Raw genomic sequence first — 17988 nt, 5'->3', positions numbered from 1 at the left:
AATAGGTTTCCTAATAGTACAGAACACGAAGCAGCAGCGGACATTTTCTTACACCCACGCAAGTCTTGAAGTTTACATTTATTTTAGCAGTAAACTCACCTTATAGACTGAATAACAGTATTACATTTCTATTATTATTGTAATATAGTAAATATAGCGAGAAACCTGCAGGCAGAAGGTGGCTACGGCCATCTTGGTACACTCCTCACTGCTCAGCAACAAACTGATTATATAGTGAAATAGACTATTTCACTCAGTCATGGTGAAAGCGTCTATTTCAGTATATAAGGTGAGTTTACTGCTAAAATAAATGTAAAATTCAAGAATTGCGTGGGTGTAAGAAGATGTTCGCCGCTGCTTCGTGTTCTGTCACATTAGGAAACCTATTGGAACGCATAGCGGCCATGTTGGAAGGCATTGCGCATGCGCAGGTAGTTCTCGTCCGAACATCACTTGCGGATGCAGAATCTGATAGGTAGCAGTATTCTGATAGAACATAGGCAGCGCATGGTAGTTGTGTAATCCTGTCAACATAAAGTAGATTTATATCAAGTATATCTGTAAATATATTTTTAGAAGTATCAGACCTTCATTCTGTTTAGCCAGTTTGCACAATGTAACACCTCTCCTTTTCACAAAAAAAAAAAAAAAAAATGCACACAAAATTGTAAATACTTTCTTTTCTTTTATTTTTCAAGTAGCCCCACACTACCAGTGTTCTTGCCTAGGCAGCTACAAGGCTCCAGGGATACCCATGTCATGCATCCCAGTAGGTTTCAGAGCAATCCCTTGCACATGAGCATGCTCTGCAGGACATCATCAGAGGGTCAGCTCCAAAAGCCCAGAGAATGCAAAGACGGCCCGCTCCCAGTGACCGAAGAAAAAAATATCCGAGAGTGGCTGATCACGACAGCATGCCTCCCAACTTTTTAGGATGGCAACGAGGGACGCCTATTAGCAAAAGTATGTAGGCGGAAGACACATCCCCTGCCACGCCCCCTTAGGCCCCTTTCACACAGATGGACCGTTCAGATCCGCCTGTTCGTTTTTTTGGCGGATCTGAACGGTCCCCCCATGCATTCCTATGGGGCATCAGATGGCAGTGGAGACATGTCCACTGACATCCGACCCGATCCGTCAAATCTGGACGGATGGAAACCCTATTTTCCATCCGTCCAGCGGATGGGATCGGATGGGATCGGATGAGAACGGACAGACGATCCGTTCCCATCCGATTTCCCCCATAGAGATGCATGGGGAACTGACAGCTGTGTCTCCGCACACAGCGTGGAGACACAGCTGTCATCCTCCTGCTCAGCAGGGGATCGGCGGCTCGATCCCCCGCTGAGAAAAAACGGAATCCGTCCGACGGACGGATAGTGTGAAAGGAGCCTTAAAGGAAAATTATACAAAAATAATAATTAGTTAAACACACAGGTGCATTTTTTTTAACCACTACTGTTCCTTAAAAGAAAAGTAAGAAAAATATGGACTTTATTTTATTTTTTTTTTTAGATTTTTACTTGCCTAGGTGGATGCTGCATCGGCCCGATGCTACATCTGTCATCTGTCCCAGCCTGCTCTGACACAGAGCTATCTAACACTGCAGATTGCTGGGTTCTCACAGTTCCCTGAGCAGAGCTCTGCTCTGCCCCCTTCCTCGCTCACTGGAGCACTGGGCTGTGGAGGGGGTGGGAGTGTCCAACTCAGGCTCTCAGAGCCCCACTGACAGGCTGAGCCGGGTGTCGGTCTAAGCATGTGGGCAGATCCTGACTCCATGGTCACGATCTTGCTCGAGCCTGGACCGGCTCTGAAGTCAGCAGACAGCGGACTTCAGTCCACTGTGTGCTGAAAACAGGTCACAGGAGTGCAACACAAACTGCACTCCGGTGATCCATAGAAGTACAGCCAAACAAACTTTGGCTGTACTTCTCCTTTAATCTTGGCTTTTGAAATTTAGAAATGCAGCAATTTATAAATTGCATAAAAGGTTTAGTCCTGGAAACACTTTTTGAAAGATAAAAAAATGCATTTTATTTACAACTATATAGCTCAGGTCAAAATAAGGGACAAATGAGGAGGAAAGAGGGACAGAGGGACATGGCTGTCGTCCCAGAAGGAGCCTTTTCTAAAGATGATGCACAAGAAAGCCCACAAACAGTTTGCTGAAGACAAGCAGACTAAAGACATGGATTACTGGAACCATGTCCTGTGGTCTGATGAGACCAAGATAAACTTATTTGGTTCAGATGGTGTCAAGCGTGTGTGGTGGCAACCAGGTGAGGAGTACAAAGAAAAGTGTGTCCTGCCTAAGTTGCTTACAGTTAAACATGGTAGTGGGAGTATCATGATCTGGGGCTGCATGAGTGCTGCCGGCACTGGGGAGCTACAGTTCATTGAGGGAACCATGAATGCTAACATGTACTGTGACATCCTGAAGCAGAGCATGATCCCCTCTCTTTGGAGACTGGGTCGCAAGGCAGTATTTCAACAGGATAACGACCCCAAACACAACTCCAACACAACCACTGTCTTGCTAAAGAAGCTGAGGGTAAAGGTGATGGACTGGCCAAGCATGTCTCCAGACCTAAACCCTATTAAGCATTTGTGGGGCATCCTCAAATGGAAGGTGGATGAGTGCAAGGTCTCTAACATCCATCAGCTCTGTGATGTCCCCATGGAGGAGTGGAAGAGGACTCCAGTGGCAACCTGTGAAGCTCTGGTGAACTCCATGCCCAAGAGGATTAAAGCAGTGCTGGAAAATAACGGTGGCCCACAAAATATTGACACTTTGGGCCCAATGTGGACATTTTCACTTAGGGGTGTACTCACTTTTGTTGCCAGCGGTTTAGAAATGAATGGCTGTGTGTTATAGCGTCTACAAACTATGGGATAGATAGTTGAATTTTTATTTATTTTATATTTTTTATTCTAGTAATGGCAGCGATCAGCGAGGACTGCAATATTGCGGCAGACAATATGACACTGACACTTTTTACACTTAGAAGTAGTTATTGACACTAATACAGTGATCAGTGTAAAAATATGCACTGTCACTGTACTAATGACACTGGCTGGGAAGTAGTTAAACATCTAGGGCAATCAAAGAGTTAACTGTATGCCTAGCCAGTGTTTGTGTTTATCATGTGTGCTACTTTTTAATAAAGGAAGAAATTGATTTTATTCCCTGCTTGGCAGTGACATCAAAACCCATCCCTTCCCTTCTGTCAGAATGGAGCTCTTCCTTGTTTACATAGGGAGAGCTCTGTTCTGTATCTCTGCCAGACGATTGGATGGTATTGCTGTTTTTTATGCTGCTGATTACACAGTCTGGTTTGGTCTCGGAGGGTGGGGGTTTTGGTCCAGGTGGGATTTGTACATCTATCCCCCCTTCCATGTTCCTTCCTCTTCTCCCCCTCCCCTTTTCCCCCCCAACCCTCTCCCTTTTCCCCCCTCCCCCCCTCCTTCTCTCCCCTGTCCCATTCCTAGGGTTGGGTGGAGCAGGAAGGGGTGTGGCCAGCTCCCATTTATTCCTTGGCCTTCCGGAGAGTGGTCCAGCAGCAACTTCTCTGGCTTTGAGGAAGGGGGTTTGCCCCTGAAACGCGTCAGCCCAGCCACAGCAGCCCCATGGGGCACTCTGCATGCCAATTTGCTACGTATGGGACCTTGGCTACCTTGGAGATTGTATATGCAATGTTGATGTGTGTATTATCACACCTGCCTTGTGAGTATATTGTATACTTTTTAATATTTTAATAAATGGTTTTAGTGGTGATGCACTAGGTCGGTGCGCCCCCTTTTCTTTTGTCTTTTTCTCTCAGTTGGTTCTGGATACCCTTGATCCTGAGGGGGCAGCAAGACCATTGGCTTTTTTCCACCTGAGTCTGAAGTGCATCTCTCTTCCCTCCGTCATATTTTACTTGAGCGCAGGTGATTTGCTTTACTACTTGACGATCGGAGGGTATTGGCAGACATCCAGTGCCCAGCCCCCAGAGATCGGCTGCTGCTGTGAATAATCACAGCAGAAGCGGACCGCAAGGCGGTCTGTGCCCCCTGCAGGCGGAAGTGCAAAATCACTTATATATAGGTCCACAGGAGAGCCACCCTGTAGCAGTAAATCTTCTATGGGGCAGTCAGTAACTGGTTACAAAGGCAAAACTTTTTTTCGTTTTTGAAAGAGGGGAGGTGGATCAGAATGCCTGTCAGTTTTTATTGCTGTCTGTACCCCTGTTAGAGAGATTGACCCTCTCTATTTTTCCAGTTTACCATCGTCGTTGAAAGTAAAAGAAAATCCCAAATCATGGGTTGTCCCCAGAAAAGTAATAGAGGGGAAATCTTCCAATGGGGACACTAGTTCTGGGGAACTGGGGGTCTCCAAGGTATTTCCTTATTTGTAGGGAATTCCTCTCACTTCCTATTTGGCTTTGGGTCAGGAAGTGAAGGGAAATCTCCACAATGGGACTTAGATGTCGAAAAAAAATCTGACAGGGATTATAATCTTCCCTTGCTCTATCCATAATTTAAAAAAGTTGTCCCTATAGTTCTACTTGAAAGAAAACCCTGAAAACAACTAGAAAAAAATGGCATAGTGGCCTAGTGGAATGTACCTGAATAGGTCTTGTTATCAGGCTCTTGTATTCCCAGTACAGAAAAACATGCAGACAGGAGGAGTGAGCAGAGTTGAGGACTTCTCATGTTTAGCAGTTCCTTCATTGAGCAGGCTGCAGTATATGGTAGATGTAACCCCTCTATTTGTCCCAGTGACCATTATCACGACATAAAGTGATAGGAAACCCAACATTTTAGAGTTATCAACAAAACAAGAGTCAAGGGTAAACCTTCCAGTGGTGACATCTGTTCTAGTGTTTCAGTGACAACTGCCCAAAGCTCACCACACACATTACAATCTTTTTGCATAGTTTCCTTTAGGTCTTACAACTACTATGCAGTATAAGGGCCTGTCTGATTGGATACAGACTGATTGAATAGTTAAGCTAGCTCTCGATTAATCTTCATGGCTGCTATGGGCAATAGGGAGTAAGGATACTGCATATGTATGTGGCTGCTATGAGCCAAGGGGAGAATGGTCATTGTAGATATAACATCTATGGGCCATGGGGAAGAGGACACTGTATATGTGACTGCTATAGGCCTTGGGGGGGGGGGGGAGTAGGAACACTGTATATTTGGCTTCAATGGGTTTCAGGGAGTAAGTTCATTCTATACGTGCCTGCTATGGGCCATCTAGAGTAAGGACACTGTATACATGACTTGTATTTTTAGAGCTACACCCACAGGAGCCGCTGGCAATTGGGCCTGTGTCCCCTGTTCAGAACATGCACAGTCAGGCAAAAGGCATATTTGGAATTCTTCCACTGGCTCAATAATCAGTCTAGGGGTTTGGTTTTATGTTTTTTTTTTTTTTTGGGGGGGGGGACAAGAAACAAGAACGTTGAGGACTGCTAAGTTTCTGACTGCTCTGTACAAATTGCCAGCTGTATTGCATGACTTAGGCTGCAAAGTACTTTATCCTGGTTAGTAGTAGTATAACTCCTGGCTGTCTTGCACTGCTCCTGGCTGTACTAAGTCCTGTCTTTGAAATGGCGTGCTCCTAGTTATCTTGCACAACTCCTGGCTGTGCCCGGACCTAACTTGTAGTGTAAATCACCCCACAGTGACTTCTCCAATGAGTAGCTGAGTAAAGTACTTACTCAGTCCCAGGAAATGGAGCTTCCTCACTCCTGACTCTTTATCCAAATGTCTGTTGAAGTGCGCTATGGTATACAATAAATCACTGAACATAGCTGTCTGTGGGGACAGATTGTGTTACAGACGTTTATTCTAAAATCATAATTGGTATTGCTAAGATTATGAGTTTCCGTCACTCTGTCAAAAGGCGATGGTGGTAACTAAAGGGTTAATAACACTAACACCACCATACCTCATATCATTGTCCTAAACATCACCATTTTTCATACCAGGGTCCGACCCCCGCCATACCTCAAACCAGTACCCTGATCACAGCCATACCACATACCAGCGTCCTGATCACCGCCATACACCAAACCAGTGTCATGATCACCGTCATGCCAGCATCCTGATCACTGCAATATGCTATGCCAGTGCCCTGATGACCGCCATACACCATACCAGTGATCACCGCTATTCCCCATACCAATGTCTAAATCATCACCATACCTCATACCAGTGTCCTGATCACTGCCATACAAACCTCCTGATCATGGCCATATCCTATACCAGCCTCCTGATCAACGCAATATGCTATACCAGTGTGCTGATCACCACAATATGCCATATCAACATCCTGATCACCGCCATACCCCATACCAGTGCCCTTATCACCGCCATATGCCATACCAGTGCCCTGATCACCTCTATATGCCATACCAGTATCCTGATCATTGCCATACCTCATACCAGCTTCCTGATTGCCACCATACCTCATACCAGTGTCCTGATCACCACCATACCTGATACTAGCATCCTGATCACCACCATACCAGCGCCCTGATCATCGCCATACCCCAAAACAGCACCTTGATCACCGGCATACCAAATACCAGTGTTTTGATCACACCATATGCCATTCCAGCATTCTGATCACTGCCCTACGCCATGCCAGTGCCCCGATGACCACCATACCAGTGATCACCGCTATTCACCATACCAATGTCTCGATCATCACCATACCTCATACCAGTGTCCTGATTACCGCCATACCCTATACTAGCACCCTGATCACCATCATAACCAGGGCTGTGGAGTCGGAGTCGAGGAGTCGGAGGAAATTTTGGGTACCTGGAGTCGGAGTCGGCAAACAATGCACCGACTCCGACTCCTACTAAATTTAGATTGGAATTAAAAAAGAAAGCAAGTTTAAATGTCCCAATTCACAAAAAGTTATAATTAATGACTTAGTATAAGGAAACTTATAATTGAGGAGGCCAAATGTAAAAAGGAATAACTACAGAAAGTTCTGAAAGGACGTTTTGTCTTTCTTAAAATGGATGCATGCACATGTCACAGAGTTAATTATTTTGCTATTAATGTTAGATTTGTGGATGAAAATAACAAAACAATAACACGACCATCGGATTAAAGGACACTCAGGCACATCACACCAGTGATTACCTACAGAAGTTAGTGGAGGGTGTTCTAGAAGATTTTGAAATTACAAAGGAACAGATTTTATGTGTTGTGACAGATAACGCTTCTAACATGTTGAGCACAATTGAGAAGATGAACGCAGATGAAGAAGGTAACAAACAGATATTAGATATCAAAGCCTTCTATTGGTCGCTTAACAAGGGCCTATTTCGCATTGGACACTTCTTTAACTCCATAGGGCCCCTTTCTTTCCCACACTGTGTCAATTTACTCAAAATGCCCCTCACTGAGAGATATCGCCATTCCCAGATATCACATTTCCTCCACTTCATATGGGACGATAAACCTGACCCTCCACAAATCACTCTTTATGAACGCTGGTGCTCAGAAGCCAGGGACCCAAGGGGAGGGATTTCCCTCATCTATTCAATACTATCCAACAGCGATGTCAAACCTGCATATGCGCTAGCCTGGGAGAGGGACCTGGAAATGGAGTAGGACCTGGACGACTGGGTTTTTCGCCTTCAAAGCTCCTTTACAGGTATACTGAATGTTTCTCTCAATGTTTTTCTCATCTAATGTTAAATTGCTCACCAGATGGTACCTGGTCCCTACCCGCATGGCGGCCATGTTTCCAAATGCCTCTTCACAGTGCTTTAGGGGCTGCGGTTTATCTGGTGACGACTTGCACACTTGGTGGGCCTGCCCCAAGATTAGGCTATTCTGGAATAAATTATTCCAGATCATTCGTAAAGTACTTGATCACCCCATCGCTCAGTCCCCACAAATTGCACTTCTCAACGTCAAGGTCCCTAAACTCTCTAAACCTGCTCAGAAACTCCTCCATTTTATGCTCCTGGGAGCCAAACTCACCATAGCCAGAGCATGGAAAACACACAGAGTGTCCATCAGGGAAACCAAACTTAAGATCTCCTGGATCATGTCACAGGAAAAAATCTCTGGTATTATCAATAATAATGTGGTTAAATTTGAGACCATCTGGGAACCCTGGGCTAAATATGTACAGGTTTCCATTTCATCTGGCCGCCAGACCCTCTTTCTTTTTTCTCTTTTCTCTCCTTATTTCAGCTAACCTCTTGAGCCTCCTATGCTCTTATTCCCTTCTACCCCCTTACAGTCTATCCTACCTTACTCCCTCCACCCTTCTTTGCTGCCCTACCACCCTTGGGGGCTTTCTCTGGAAGGAGAATGTGATGGACCCATATGTCTCGCCACCCATTGGGGGCATGGTGTCCCCTCATACTTCCCCTCCTGAGATACCCTCCGCCTTACCTCGTTGTATATTGCCTGTGGTTTATTCTTGGGCTTTGCATCCCTCTATATGGGGACTCGACACTCTGCATCCTGTTTCAGCTCCCATAGCGTGTTGGGGGTGGATCTTTGGACTACCCTCTTTGACCTCAACACAGTCGGTTAATGGATATGCCCCCCTTGAATGTTAGTACTCCTCAATTTTATATGTATGGTATTCAGGACCATGTCTAACCTGATCGTTTTTACCATGTTTGTTGTATTTTGTACTTGAATTTTTCTCAATAAAAATCAATGAAAGAAAAGAGTTAGAGGAAGACAGCTCTGCAAGTATTGGAGAAAGTTTAGAAACTGAATAGAATGCTGACATTTTTTTAGACAACTTTGTTGAAGAAGCATTGAAGCTTGCTACTATTCATCATATGCGATGTGCTGTTCATACACTGCAACTTGCCATAAGAGATGGATTAAAAGATCGCCATGTAGCTACACTAATTGGCAAATTACAGCAAGTAACTGTTGCAGCCAGGGCCCCGAAAACAGATGCAATTTTGAAAAGATGTGCAGGAAAAGGAGTCATTTTGGATCAAACAACTCGCTGGGGAAGCACTTATTTAATGGTGTAGCGTTTGCTTGAACTTAGACTTCATAGAAGAAATGGACAATGAAAATGTTGCATTAACTGAAAGCCAGTGGACACAAACAAAAGAGCTGGAGAACCATCTTTCTCACTCCTTCACTGTCACCAAGAGGTTGCAATGTGATGATCTAACCCTGGGTAAATTCCTCTTGGAATGGAAGAGCCTGTTATATCGCCTGAACAAAAATGGACTGTTAATAGCTGAGGGCATTGTATCTTCAATGATGAGAAGAGAGAGTCTTTTGCTGGAAAATGAAATCTTGTTAGTTGAAGAAGCCATCCTTGTTCATCCAGAGATCGTTAGTGATGTGGCCAGAATAGTTACTGCAATGCCACCCACCCAAGTCAGTGTCGAAAGATTAATACATATTAATACAGAGGAGTCGGATTTGGGGAGTCGGAGTCGGAAGTACAAAAAACGGAGGAGTCTGAACATTTATCTACCGACTCCACAGCCCTGATCATAACCTATACCAGTGTCCTGATCACAGCCATACCTCATACCAGCATCCTGATCACAGCCATACCTCATACCAGCATCCTGATAACCTCCATACTCCATACCAGAGTCCTGATCACCACCATACCAGCATCCTGATCACCGCCATATGCCATACCAGTGTCCTGATCACCACCATACAAGCAATCTGATCACAGCCAAACACCAAACCAGCATCCTGATCAGAGTCATACCGAATACCAGTGTCCTGATCACAGCCATACCTCATACCAGCATCCTGATCACAGCCATACCTTATACCAGCATCCTGATAACCTCTATACTCCATACCAGAGTCCTGATCACCACCATACCAGCATCCTGATCACCGCCATATGCCATACCAGTGTCCTGATCATCGCCATACAAGGAACCTGATCACTGCCAAACACCAAACCAGCATCCTGATCAGCGCCATACCCCATGCCAGCATCCTAAACACTGCCAAACCTCATACCAGCGCTCTGATCACAGACATACCAGTGTCCTGATCAATGCCATATCAGTGTCCTGATCATTGCCATACTACCGTTCTGATCACCGCCATACCAGTACCAGTGTTAGCAGAGCCATTGTCAGCAATTATTTCCAGTGTCCTGGTTCTCCAGAGACTTCACAAATGTGATAGATTGTCGGGGAATTAGATGCATGTGTTTATGCCCCTAGAACATCCTAAAGTGGTTCTTGGATGTTGAGCCCCTCTTTGTGGCTAAGCTGTGAAAAAGTCTCACTACTGCTAAAATAATTTTTTCTGGCCATTGAAATGAATTCATGCTCAAGTACTACCATTTAGGTTTGTTTAGAAGCTTTTAACAGCTTTTAGCAGCATCAAGCGTTTTTTCTGCCCAAACTCTGCTGCTCCTGGACGCACTGACAGTGGTTTTTTTTTTTTTTCCTGCCTCTAAAAGCTCCTGCCGCTAAACGCTGCTAAAAGCTTATGTATGCATGGACGCATAGGATAACACAGAGGGGCGTTCAGAGGCAGGAAAAAAATGTCAGGCACCCTTAGCAGCTGTAAAATCATCCAGTGTGCCTGAAAACTTATCTGACCTGCACAAATACTGCAAGGCTACATTCACACTCGCCTCCTGCGTTCGATTTATTTAATTGTGGGAGAAAGTATCTGGAAAGTGTAAACAACTTTTATAAATGGTAAAGTTCTCTTGCACATGTTTACATGTGTTTAAATGCATTCAGTATGAGTATCTGATATGCCCCTGGACGCACAGAGTTTTTCCTAAAGGCAGCTAAAGTGATATTATGTAATCAAACTGTCATGAATGACTTTCAGTCATAAACCGTCACTAGGCGTATTCAGAAGCTGGGGGCGCTCGTAACTGGCTCTTTCTTATATCCTAAACCCCTTCTATTACACCCAATACCTGCCACTCCTCACTGTTAGGTCACTTCCTTTTACAAGATTCTACATCCCTTCCTGCTGACGGCCGGAAGTGATGCGATCGCCAAATTGGTACACCCTATCGTGCGAATACTGCATCCTCCACCCTTATAAAAAATTAACAATTGGTGCACTAACGTTACAGCATTCAGGAATGGCTCTACATAAAGCCTAGTTGTCACGAACCGGCAGGACTGGTAGTGGATCCTCTGGACCAGAGAGGCGATGGCGCGGGTTGTACTAGAGGACCGGTTCTAAGCAGTTACTGGTCTTCACCAGAGCCCGCCGCAAGGCGGGATGGATTTGCTGCGGCGGTAACTACCAGGTCATTGTGATTGAGGTTCAGAGGAGGAGGACGCGCGAGGTGAGAGCTCCGCCGACCCCGGACTCTATCTGCAACAATCCTCCAGCAGGGCGCTTTCTACGGGCCTTTCTTCACCCCATCGGGTTCTATCTGACCCCCAGCAACATCTTGAGACCAAGATTTGCGAGTTTGGGGACATTCTGAAATCGCGGCCTTGTGCCTGACTCGAAGCCGCGGACTTTCCTGCCCCATCGCTCGGGACCAGGGGCTGGTGCTGCGGCCGACAGGTGGTGCTGAGCTGCGGACTTGAGCAGCGCGGGAGCGGAGGCTGACAAGGCGCGGGAGCAGAGGCGGACAAGGAGGACGTGTGTGTGACTGAAGGAGCGGCGGCGAGCGGTGCGAGAACCCCCCCCCCCCGAGGAAGGAGCGTGGTGTGCGGGCAGCGAGCGGTGTGGTAACCCCCCCCCTCCCTGCAAGGGCGAGCGGGCGCAATACCTGACCGGACAATTGGTAGGGAGAGGAGCTGAGGGGAGACTGATAGGCAAGTGACAGAGGAGGGAGGCAGGAGCCTAAGCAAGTGACAGGCTTAAAGGGACACACACAGGACTGGTGACTGAGGTTGAACACCTAGGCTCTGAGAGTACCTGGTGAGTATCTTAGCGACTGGGGAGTATCCTAGCGACTGGTGAGCATCTTGCGACTGGTGAGTGTCCTTGCGACTGGTGAGTGTCCTTGCGACTGGTGAGCATCTTGCGACTGGTGAGTGTCCTTGCGACTGTTGAGTGTCCTTGCGACTGGTGAGTGTCCTTGCGACTGGTGAGCATCTCGCGACTGGTGAGTGTCCTTGCGACTGGTGAGTGTCCGTGCGACTGGTGAGTGTCCTTGCGACTGGTGAGTGTCCTTGCGACTGGTGAGCATCTTGCGACTGGTAAGTGTCCTTGCGACTGGTGAGTGTCCTTGCGACTGGTGAGCATCTCGCGACTGGTGAGTGTCCTTGTGACTGGTGAGTGTCCGTGCGACTGGTGAGTGTCCTTGCGACTGGTGAGTGTCCTTGCGACTGGTGAGTATCCTTGCGACTGGTGAGTGTCCGTGCGACTGGTGAGTGTCCTTGCGACTGGTGTGTGTCCGTGCGACTGGTGAGTGTCCGTGCGACTGGTGAGTGTCCTTGCGACTGGTGAGTGTCCGTGCGACTGGTGAGTATCCTTGCGACTGGTAAGTGTCCTTGCGACTGGTGAGTGTCCTTGCGACTGGTGAGTGTCCGTGCGACTGGTGAGTATCCTTGCGACTGGTGAGTGTCCTTGAGACTGTGAGTGTGGTGCGACTGACTGGGCTGTGCAACTGAGTGTTGGGCAACTGAGAGTGATGTGCGACTGACCGGCTGTGCGATTGTGAGTGTGGTGCAACTAAATCGGTGTGTGCGACAGGAGAGTTGTGCGACTGACCGGGTGGTGCGACTGGGAGTGTCGTGAGACTGACCGGGCTGTGAGATTGTGAGTGTTGTGCAACTGAGTGTCAAGTGAGTGAAGCGGAGTACCAGAGGGTGAGAAGGTAGAGTTAGGAAGCCAGGAAATAGCCACATAGGATAGACTTAAATCGCTGAATCCCCATTAGATTAGATAGTAGGTACAATGCCCGGCGGGTGTGGAGATGCGACTCGGTGTACATCTTGTAATATGTATGCGTTCCTCAGACATGTGATCGAGGGCGAATACAAATGCGCAAAATGTAAGCACGTTGCTTCCCTGGAAGCTCAGGTCCTGAATCTAGGGAAGCAGCTGGCAACACTGAGACGAATGTCCATACCGGAGGAGAGCCAGGATCGTACCAGTCAGGTGCAGGCAGGGGTCTGCACAGAGGTGGGCGGAGTATTGGAGGTGCAGGCATCAGAGCAGTTCAGAGGGGTGACAGTTAGGAGGGGTAGAAGGGGACAAGGCAAGGAGGCTGATCCTGGGCTGGAGCACCCCAATAGATACGCCCCGTTGTGTGATGTTGGGGAAACCAGTCAGGGACCAGCATTGCTGGAGCAGAGTGACGCCCCTAGCTGCCAGGGGAAGAACTCCTCCAGTGAGGCCGGGAGAAAGGGAAAGGAAAGACAGGTGCTGGTGGTAGGGGACTCAATTATTAGAAGGACAGACAGTGTAATCTGTGACAAAGACCGTGTGCGCCGAACAGTCTGTTGTTTGCCGGGCGCTCGGGTTCGGCACATCGCGGATCGGGTGAACAGATTATTGGGTGGGGCTGGGGAAGACCCAGCTGTCATGGTACACGTGGGTACCAATGACATAGGCAGAGGAAGACGGAGAGTCCTAAACGATTTCAGGGACTTAGGCGCTAAGTTGAGGACTAGGACCTCCAAGGTAGTATTTTCCGAAATACTACCTGTACCTCGAGCCACACCAGAGAGGCAGCGGGAGATTAGGGAAGTTAACGAATGGCTGAGGAGCTGGTGTAGTAAGGAGGGTTTTGGGTTCCTGGAGAACTGGGCCGACTTCTCAGTCGGTCACCGGCTCTTTGGTAGGGACAGATTGCACCTAAATGGGGTAGGTGCAGCCGTACTGGGTGCGAGGATGGCCAAAAAGTTAGAGGGGCTTTTAAACTAGGGAATGGGGGGGAGGGTACAGATGTAGAATTAGCCAGTGGAAAGCAAGTTTCAGAGGGCAGAAATGGGGGCATTAGCGGTAGGGTGTTCGGAGCTCCTATACCCAGGGTGGGTATGGGGAAAAATCAAGAGAGCAGCCTAAAAACATCAAACGAGGATATATGTAACCGATCAAAATTAAGAGGTTTGTATACCAATGCCAGAAGCCTGGCCAACAAGATGGGAGAGCTGGAGCTACTGATGTTTGAGGAGGACTTAGATTTTGTGGGGATAACTGAGACTTGGTTTGACAGCTCTCATGACTGGATGGCGACCATTCAGGGGTATTCCCTTTATCGCAGAGATAGAGAGGGTAAAAAAGGGGGAGGGGTATGTCTGTATATTAAGAACAGCATACAGGTAAATAGGAGGGATGATATTAATAATGGAGCTATGGATGAGGCAGAATCCCTATGGGTAGAGCTTCAAAGGGATTGCACGGCGGGGAAGGTAATATTGGGCGTATGCTATAGGCCCCCCAACCAGAGGGAGGAGGGTGAGGCGGACCTCCTTTTACAGATAGGATTGGCAGCAAGGATGGGAAATGTCATTATAATGGGGGACTTTAATTATCCAGATATAGACTGGGCAGAAGGAACCGCGCACTCAGCCAAGGCTAGGCAGTTCCTAAATGTTTTGCAGGACAATTTCATGGGTCAGATGGTGAGTGCACCGACAAGAAACAATGCGGTACTTGACCTACTGATTACCAACGATACAGACCTGATCACGGATATAGAATTACAGGACAACTTATGAAACAGTGACCATAGGTCAATAAGTTTCAGTATTAATTACAGTAATAGGAAGCAGAGGGGTAATATAAGGACGCTGAATTTCAAAAGAGCCAATTTCCCTAAACTGCGCTTGCTGCTAGAAAATATCAATTGGGATAGAACCCTGGGAACAAAGAACACGGAGGAAAAATGGGAGTGCTTCAAGAGCATACTAAACAGGGGGATTGACCAGTGCATTCCAAAGGGAAATAAATTTAAAAGAGCAAAAATAAACCCTGGGTGGCTAAACTCCAACATAAAAATGCATATTAGTGCTAAAGAAAAGGCCTTCAAAAAATACAAGACTGAGGGGTCATTGGCAGCATTTAAGCACTACAAAGAGTGTAATAAGAAATGTAAAGACGAAATCAGGGCGGCTAAAATAGAACACGAGAGACATATATAGCGGAGGAGAGCAAAAAGAACCCCAAGAAGTTCTTTAAGTATATAAACAGTAAGAAAGCGAGGCCTGAACACATTGGCCCCATAAAAGATGATAAAGGAAATATGGCCACTGAGGACAGAGAAAAGGCGGAAGTGTTAAATCATTTCTTCTCTTCAGTCTTCACAAAAGAATCCGGGGGCTACACGAACCCAGCTTGTAAGGCCGAACTAAATAATACACCTCAGGAAGTGCCGCCATGGTTAACAGAAGATAGACTTAGAGCTAAACTAGAGAAACTTAACATAAATAAATCCCCGGGACCGGATGGCTTGCACCCGAGGGTTCTTAATGAGCTCAGCCAGGTGATTGCCAGACCATTATTCTTGATCTTTAAGGATAGTTTACAGACGGGTATGGTGCCAGCTGATTGGAAAAAAGCCAACGTGGTACCAATATTTAAGAAGGGGCCGAGATATATCCCGGGTAACTATAGGCCGGTCAGCCTAACATCTGTAGTCTGCAAAATTTTGGAGGGGATGTTAAGGGACCACATACAAGACTTTAGTAATGAAAACGGTATTATAAGTAGTAATCAGCATGGATTCATGAGAAATCGTTCGTGCCAAACCAATCTATTAACCTTCTACGTTGAAGTGAGCAGCCACCTAGATAAAGGTAAGCCTGTGGATGTGGTGTATCTGGACTTTGCAAAGGCCTTTGACACCGTTCCCCACAAACGATTAATGTACAAACTAAGGAAGGTAGGTATGGATCAGAAGGTGAGTACCTGGATAGAGAACTGGCTCTAGGGGAGAGTACAGAGGGTGGTGATTAATGGGGAGTACTCGGATTGGGCGGATGTGGAAGGTGGGGTCCCCCAGGGTTCTGTCCTGGGACCAATCCTGTTTAATTTGTTTATAAATGATCTAGAGGAGGGGATATCGAGTACAATCTCAGTATTTGCAGATGATACTAAACTAGGCATGCCAATATCTTCTATGCAGGATGTGGAAACCTTGCAAGCAGACCTGAACAAAATAACAGGGTGGGCAACTACATGGCAGATGAGGTTTAATGTTGATAAATGTAAAGTAATGCACTTGGGGGCCAGAAACCAGAAAGCAAGCTACTCACTAGGGGGGGAACCTCTGGGTGAGTCTAGGATGGAAAGGGACTTGTTGGTACTGGTAGACAACAGGCTTGGCAGTGGCATGCAATGCCAAGCCGCCGCAAGCAAAGCCAACAGAATACTGGGTTGTATAAAAAAGGGGATTCACTCCAGAAATAAAGAGATTATTCTCCCGCTCTACAAGACTCTGGTCCGGCCACATCTGGAGTATGCTGTCCAGTTCTGGGCACCAGTCCTCAGGAAGGATGTGCTGGAACTGGAGCAAGTCCAGAGAAGGGCAACAAAAATAATTAGGGGAATGGAGGACATCAGCTATGAGGAAAGACTACAAGCCCTGAACCTTTTCTCTCTGGAGAAAAGAAGATTGAGGGGGGATATGATATCAATGTACAAATACTGTACTGGTGACCCGAGCATAAGGAACAAACTATTAAGAGAAAGGAGATACAATAAGACACGTGGCCACTCACTAAAACTAGAGGAAAGGCGGTTTAACCTTAAAGTGCGCAAGGGGTTCTTCACTGTAAGAACGGTAAGGATGTGGAATTCTCCTCCACAAGCAGTCGTATCAGCAGGGAGCATTGATAGTTTCAAAAAACTATTAGATGGACACCTTAAAGACCACAACATACAGGGGTATACAATGTACGGTTAGAAGGAAACACACACACACACATCATAGGTTGAACTGGATGGACTGATGTCTTTTTTCAACCTCACTAACTATGTAACTATGTAACTATGTCATGTCCCCTAGTAACAACTCGACCTCTCTGGCAGCTGATATGGCGTGGTACACAGGGAGTAGGCAAGAGCGTAGTCGGACGTAGCAGAGGTCAGGGCAGGCGGCAAAGGTTCAAAGGCGAGTAGTAGTCGGTAGCAACGGGTTCGGCAACAGGCAAAGCAAACTAACACAGTAGGGAACGCTTTCTCAGAGGCACAAGGCACAAAAATCCGTCAGGAAGCTGTGGGAGGAGAAGGTATTTATGGGCAGTGCACAGGTGAAGCCTAATTAAGTCAGCACTGCCTCTCACAAACCTTAACCCTTAATAACCACTTTGGGCCAGGCACCAATCACTGGTGCACTGGCCCTTTGAATCTAAGAATCCCGGGCGCGCGCCCTATAGAGCGGGGACGCACACGCCGAGACGCTGGAGTGCTGCCTGGGGGCATACGCTGTGAGCGCTCCGAGGCCAGCAGGGGGCCCGGAGCGCTCAGCATAACACTAGTCAATTACAATAGGATCCAACAGCAATATGATCAGATTATAGGCAAATGGATTAACCCCTCCATGAGTATAATATCCTATATTTAATTTAATTCTACCTGCACTCATCTATATGTACAGCGTAGCTCATACTTGTACATTTATAAACATTATATGAAAAATAAAATATAATAAAAATACATGTACATTAAACAAATAATTGGTATAATAAACCATGATTACTACATATAAAATTCACAATGTAAAAAATGTATAAAAATTAACACAAAAACTGCAAAATTTTATTTAAAAAAATTAGTAATGAAGCAGTTTATGTCTAAATCCAAGTTTAATCCTGAAGGTGCTATCGCATGTAACTGGTATATCCATCTTGTTTCGTTTTGTAAAATGGCCCTTTTCATATTTGTTCCCCTTCAGTGTCTTTCTAGATAGAAACAAATATGAAAAGCGCACTTAATGCATTATTATCACGTGTGATTGATTTGTGGAAGCAGAGCTAAGTTTAACCACCTGCCAACCAGCGGCCGCAGATATATGGCGGCAGGTCAGCAGGTTACCACGAAACAACGTTCCCGTATGTCAATTTGCGG

This window comes from Pelophylax lessonae (genome assembly GCF_965119305.1).
Source record: "Pelophylax lessonae genome assembly, chromosome: 8".
Lineage (NCBI taxonomy): Eukaryota > Metazoa > Chordata > Amphibia > Anura > Ranidae > Pelophylax > Pelophylax lessonae.
This window is presented reverse-complemented; position numbering follows the sequence as displayed.